Consider the following 6905-nt stretch of genomic DNA (forward strand, 5'->3'; position numbering starts at 1 on the left):
TTAAGATGCACTATCAATATTGGACCAAAATTTAAGTTTTTGGACTCTCCCAGGCGGATTTGTGTCGAAAAAATCGCATTTTTTCGAAACTTTTTTCAGAAATGTTCATTTAATTTAGGGTAGCCTATTTTTCCCAGTAAAACCAATACATGCAGCTTGTAGGAAATTTCATGGCGAACATTTTTCCCTCTGAGAAAATGCAATTTCGACACTCCAGAGCCGAGATATTTGAGTTTTAGTGAGGAAAAAAGTGCCAATTTTCAAAATTTCTCAGAATTCAGAAGCAAGGCCTACTAATTACACGATGTAGCAAGCATATGTCTCAAAGGTCAAGGTATGCTTTTTTATAGTAATTTTGGCGGCTGAATCCAAATCTGAAATCAAATTTCGTGTAAACAGTGATGTTTTGGAGCTACACCCTTTTGGAATGTTATTTGCGTGTTTAAGAGGCAGTTTTTGTAAATATTACTCGGTTTGTTCTAGAGGTCGTATCGAGGTGCTCCGATTTGGATGAAACTTTCAGCGTTTGTTTGTCTATACATGAGATGAACTCATGCCAAATATGAGCCCTCTACGACAAAGGGAAGTGGGGTAAAACGGGCATTGAAGTTTGAGATCCAAAAACATAAAAAATCTTAAAATTGCTCGCATTTTAGTAAAACTTCATCATTTCAAAACACTCTTAGATGCATTCGAAAGGTCTTTAGAAGCACTTCAAAATGAGCCATAGACATCCAGGATTAGTTTAACTTTTTCTCATAGCTTTTGCGGGTTTCGCCTCGTAAGCGGAAGGTGATGGGTTCGATTCCTGTCTGGCTCGGCAAAGTCAGATCCCTTAAAAGAGTAAATATGCTCACTGGGAATACTGACCGGTAGGGGATGGGTTTCGACTAGCGGCGTGCTGGGTTTCCAATCCAGAGGTCGTGAGTTCGATTCTCGTACCGGGATGATGAAAAAAAAAAAATTACTGTTAAAAATGGATTTTTTTAAAACCTCAAAATCTTTTTGCAACAGCCTCCAACACCCATACTCTTTTAGCTCAAAAGTTAGGGAATTTCATGGACTATAATCCTACGGTAATAACTTTTTGGCCAATCGCAGTTTTTCTCATAGTTTTTCGATTTTTCTATAAAAAACATTTTACAACGTTAGTTATTGTCCCTACAGCATCCATAGCGGCACTTTTTAGTCTCAATTTTGTCATATTCGAAATCCTTGGAAACTTCAAACTTCAATGCCCGTTTTACCCCACTTCCCTCATCTCATCTCATCTCATCCAAATCGGAGCACCTCGATACGACCTCTAGAACAAACCGAGTAATATTTACAAAAACTGCCTCTTAAACACGCAAATAACATTCCAAAAGGGTGTAGCTCCAAAACATCACTGTTTACACGAAATTTGATTTCAGATTTGGATTCAGCCGCCAAAATTACTATAAAAAAGCATACCTTGACCTTTGAGACATATGCTTGCTACATCGTGTAATTAGTAGGCCTTGCTTCTGAATTCTGAGAAATTTTGAAAATTGGCACTTTTTTCCTCACTAAAACTCAAATATCTCGGCTCTGGAGTGTCGAAATTGCATTTTCTCAGAGGGAAAAATGTTCGCCATGAAATTTCCTACAAGCTGCATGTATTGGTTTTACTGGGAAAAATAGGCTACCCTAAATTAAATGAACATTTCTGAAAAAAGTTTCGAAAAAATGCGATTTTTTCGACACAAATCCGCCTGGGAGAGTCCAAAAACTTAAATTTTGGTCCAATATTGATAGTGCATCTTAATCTATGGACAAAAACCTATCGTTTGAAGATAATACACACCTGATCGAAACAGTTTTTGTATTGATTCCAAGCGATTTTAGAAAATTTGTTCAAAAAAGTGACTTTTTTCAGTAAATCGACTAGGGGGTGCGAGAAAGTATTTTATTATTTTTTCTTGTCTAAGAAAACATTGTTCCTAACATCATAATCTATCATTTAAGAAGTGAGCACCTGAAATTCCTCGACATGACCTCAAAATGGGACAGGCTAATGCGCACGTAGATAACTCTATTGTGAAGGCAGACAAAAATCCAAATACGAGCGCAACCTGTCAAAGCCTGTTGCGCCACAGGCTGATGTACACGATCCGCCGGCGTGAACCCCGGAACTGCTGGACTCTGCTTCTCCGCCTTCCTTGGCGGCGGCTTCCTGGACTTCGCACTCGTCCGTCTTGTGGAGACCCCCACAGTTGTTGCACCTCCCCTTGAGGTGACAGTTCCTGGTTCCATGACCCAGCTGCAAGCAGTTCCTGCACTGGGTCACGTTCGGTCGCTTGTTTCGGTAGGCATCCCACCGGATGTGAAATCTTCTCAAGCGCTTGATTTCACTCAAGCCGATGGAAGTCCCCTGATGACGACGCGGAGTTGCCGCTCGCTCTCGTGGGTAAAGAACTCCACTTTGTTCGCAATCAAGTGGGCCCGCGCGGTTTCGAAACGGTCCTCTGAGATATCACAGCAATTTGATCCCGAACGGAGTCAGCTTGAAAGTTGGCTTGGTTGTGCACGACGACAGTATACTCACAGACAAACAGACGTGAATCTTAGTTGATTTTTTCAAAAAATCCATCGTCCCCACAAGAAAATTCAAAATTGGGCTGCACACTAGCGCGATCTGCAGTCCTGTTGCGGAAACCTCATCGTTTCAATAAACCACCATAAGAGTGTACCATCTTCCCCTTATCCGATTAGGCGAGTACAAAAGAAAAATGACGTTTGTATGTTGTTTATGTAATGAAACATTGTTATGTTCGAGGGTAAGTTTTTTTGAATCAGACAAATTATCGGGAAAATGCTGCCAAAGTTCCACGCGATGGCGTCAAAGAATGCAAATTAAACTGTTGCTGCACCAGAAACATTGCATTGTGGTATCCTCTTTCGTACGACGTTCCGCAGCAGATTCCACTCCGCGGTCCGGAACCGACATGAACCATCATTTGTACAGGGCGACAAAGGCAGGTCAAAAGGCCTTGGCTAAAGTGAACAAGTACAGGAGGAGCTAGGAAAAAATACTTTTGTGTTTATTTTAAACGGAGTGGCGAAATTAACGGGAATCTCAATAGGAATATTTTGCTTTCGCAGTTGATCATGCAAAAAACAACAATAATGCTGAGCCAAGGCCAAGGTTTCCGCAGATTAGATGGGCCACGTTCACGCTGATCAATCCTGTCAGGGAACGGTCCAAGATTTCATAAGGTAAAGCTGGAGCAACGTGGATTCAAAAATCTCCCAAAATAACAGTTCTTTTAGTTTATCAAAAACTCCTGTATCATTTCACAGCAAATTTGAATCATATTTGATCAAAACGATGTTCTTATGCAATTTTTCCTTTGATTTTCACAATACCTCGTGCTTTTTGTTCTGCTGCAACAGCAATCAAGCGGCATAAACAAAAATATCCCGCGCTCACACACACAACCAATCAATTCAAGAAACGTCAAAGTGTACGGTGGCGACATCATTCTTGATCGTGTCTCGTTGCGGTACTATGGCATCCATGTTTTTTGCTTGTTTGAATTTGAATTGACCGTTTTCGTTAGCGATGGAATAGAAAAGAGTTTCACGTCTGTTTGTCTGTGATACTACCATGCATTTCTGGAACAAAATCGTTGTATTGGTAAAAGTTTTTTACTTTTTAATATAAGAAAAAACTTTTTTGGCAAGAATAAATAACATTTAACCTAGGGGGTGGACATATAGGTTAATAGACCATTAACACATTAAAATAGATCGTTAAAGTATTAATTTTTCGTTAATTTATTGACGCGAACCTAGGGGGTGGACATATAGGTTAATAGATCATTAACACATTAAAATAGATAGTTAAAGTATTGATATTTCGTTAATTTATTGACGCGAACCCACCTTTTCATTTTGATCGATTTGACAAACCTTGGTTTCCCACCCTAATTCTTTGAGCGTGTGAGAAAAAATAAATGCGTGTGGGACGCCATTTTCATTCATTGCTGTTGTTGTGCTCGGGCGGTAGGAAGTGTTGTGAAAGCGTTCGGAGCTTTTTTTTTTCTTAAAAAAATCAGTTCGAGTTTGATGATTCCTCGGAAACGGTAAGTAAATTTATGTGCCAGCAAGGAAAAATATACATTCACAACAGTAGTCGTCGGAAAAGGCCTAGCCGGAAGAAAATGCAGTCAAAACACTGCCAATCGCTGCCATTCGCAACGCAGAATCAACCGCAATCAAATTTTTATTTCATGCAGAATGCTGCGATAAAAAGAAGTACAATTCTTGACTTTTTTTTGATAAGGTCCTATAAACAAATGTAAACATTGAGTGTATCCCTTTCACACCTTATGTCAAAGTCCATCGGAGTAAGCGGGATACACTCAATGTTTACATTTGTTTATAGGACCTTATCAAAAAAAAGTCAAGAATTGCTCAATATTTCTAGACTGATACTTAATTTTAGTCTCCTAAAATCTGGTGAAATTTTATTTGATGTATTTTTTTCAATTTTCAGGTTAAGTTACGCTCAGTGTTCTGGGCCAAGATGCGCCCCGAAGTAAAAGTGGGGCATGCTGATGAATCGCACTAGACGTAGCTAAAGAGATCCGCCACGAAGCCGGCAAGGAGCTGGTCAGTTGTTATGGCAAACAGCCTTTGTTCAAGTTGTTTATGATACTTTTCTACAGTTTTCAGATTAAGTGTGCCATGAAACGTGCCATGTGAAAGCACCAGCAAGAAACAGAACCAGCGATGGCTGTTTGAAAGCGGCCCGCGGAGAAAGAGCAGCTGCTGGTGGCTAAAGGAACCGGTGCCGGCGTTTTCTACGATGAGGACAAACACGAGCGGAGCGACCTGCGCGGCGACTGACGACGCAGTACCTGATCGGATTGTTTCTGCTGATTCTCAGCCTGCACGTGAACCGCTGGCTGGGAAACTCCGAGGGAGATGATGTGCCGTCCCACGTCGCGCCCATCCTCCGCCCATTCCATCCTGACGGGGATCTTTTTCGCGCTGAACTTCCTCGCCGCCAGCTCACGCTAGTTAGCATCCAAACCCAGCATCCAAATTTCGAAACTCTCGCTGCCACGCAGAACATTGCCGTTGACGGGTGGGCGCTGACGATGATGAAGCGTTGCAACGTAGGTCACTCGTCCACTTGTAACAGCGTTGGCCAGACGGCCGGATACTTTTTGTGCTACGTGGTGCTCATGGCGCTAGTGACGCTGCCGGGCCCTGCGGTTCTGGGGATTGGTGTTCCTGGTGACGACCACGATGGCAGCCCTGCTAAAACGCAAATCCCTGCCAAGTGCCCAACGTGGCAACGAAGAGAGCGTAGATCTCAACATCAAGCAAACGTATCGCCTTCTGCTGGACTTTATTTAAATGAAGCTCATTCTCATCCTAACGGCCATTCTACAGTCACAATCGGACTCGTCATCAGCAAGTACATAACCGGCCCAAGACCCATGGAAGTCTACCTCAAAGCCATCTAGCCGCGGCCGTCTGTTGCCATGATCTATGACCACCACGTTCCGTACTACTACTATCTGATCCTGCTGACCAACTACGGCCTGTTTCAGATCGCTCTCTACAGTATGTTTGTTGCGTGCATGACACTGCTCAACTCGCTAAGCAATCTGGGCGGAAACTGGTCACCAATGTGGTGCTGTGGATGGTCGACGTGATGACATAGCCGCTACTGCTGGTGAGGAGAGGAATACGGAGGAACCGCCTATGGTGGGCAACCAGTGGCCGGAGCCGTAGTGCGAGTCGCTCAAGCTCAACCAGGAGGTTATCCTGCTGATGAAGCTAATCAATCCAACCATCACGACGACGAGGAGGAGGAAAGTCTCATTTGATCGATGAGCTCAAACTGTCCGCGGAGGCGACCATCTCATCGTCGTCATTTTCGCTGATGCTGTCGGTCGCGGGGTTGATCTCGAGTACGAGTAGTTTGGCCTCGAAGCAGGCGGCACTGCTGGAGGACCCGCGGATGATGCAGTAGAGCGTCAACGGTACGTTCAGGCTGCACCTTTTCAACCAGAACCGAAACCGAACGGTCAGCGGGATACTTTCCAACGAAGCACCCATCGCGATTAAATTGTGCACTACCGAATAGCAGGCGAAGAAAAACCCAGAACAAAAAATTGAAAAAGAAACGCAGATACGGGCTGCTTCAAATTTTGAATTTTTTCGGTTTTATTCGTAAATAAAGTTAATGTATTCGCTTTTTATTAATTAGCTAATAAAAAAGGGGTAAGGAGGGGTATGTTTTCATGTGCTTCCTGTAACATGGCTTGAACACCTTGGTGAGATCTTCGCTAGCAGGGTTCTTGGTCAGCGGACATTTTGAGAGCGAGTCCACGAGCAAAGCATACCCATCTCGCATCGACCTCACCAATCTGCCTGAAATTTTCAGGGGTTGTTTGTACATATAAAACTAGCATCTGGCCAAAATATGAGCACTCTAGGTCAACGGGAAGTGGGGCATATCGGGACACAAAGTTTGAAGGTTCAAAAACGTCAAAAATCTTAAAAAGGCTATAACTTAGGCAAAATTCAATTTATTTTCAAAATTCAAAATGCATCTGAAAGGGCTTAAAAAATGCAACAAAATGCAGGATAGAGCATCCCAATTGGTTAAATCTAAAGGGAGTTATTGGCATTTTAGTGAAAAAATAGCATAATTTTCAAACTCAAATAAAAAAGTGTTCCATCCAGATATCAACTCGGTTCGACCTGCAGCTTGTAGGGGACATCTGGGACTACCATCTGAGACTGAGAACGCTTTGGGTAAGGCAGTTTAACATATTAAATAGACACTTTTACTTTTAGTGAATTTTTTGGTTGTAAATTTTTGCTCGGGGACCCCTTAGATCCCATTTTCTGGTGATAATTTT

General features: G+C 42.6%; 1 pseudogene; it reads left to right on the forward strand.

Moving 5' to 3' along the window:
- The first annotated feature begins 2788 nt into the window (after positions 1–2788).
- On the forward strand, positions 2789–5938 carry LOC120426216 (acetyl-coenzyme A transporter 1-like; annotated as a pseudogene).
- The last annotated feature ends 967 nt before the right edge of the window (positions 5939–6905 follow it).

Source organism: Culex pipiens, chromosome 1, assembly GCF_016801865.2.
Source record: "Culex pipiens pallens isolate TS chromosome 1, TS_CPP_V2, whole genome shotgun sequence".
Classification (NCBI taxonomy): Eukaryota; Metazoa; Arthropoda; class Insecta; order Diptera; family Culicidae; genus Culex; species Culex pipiens.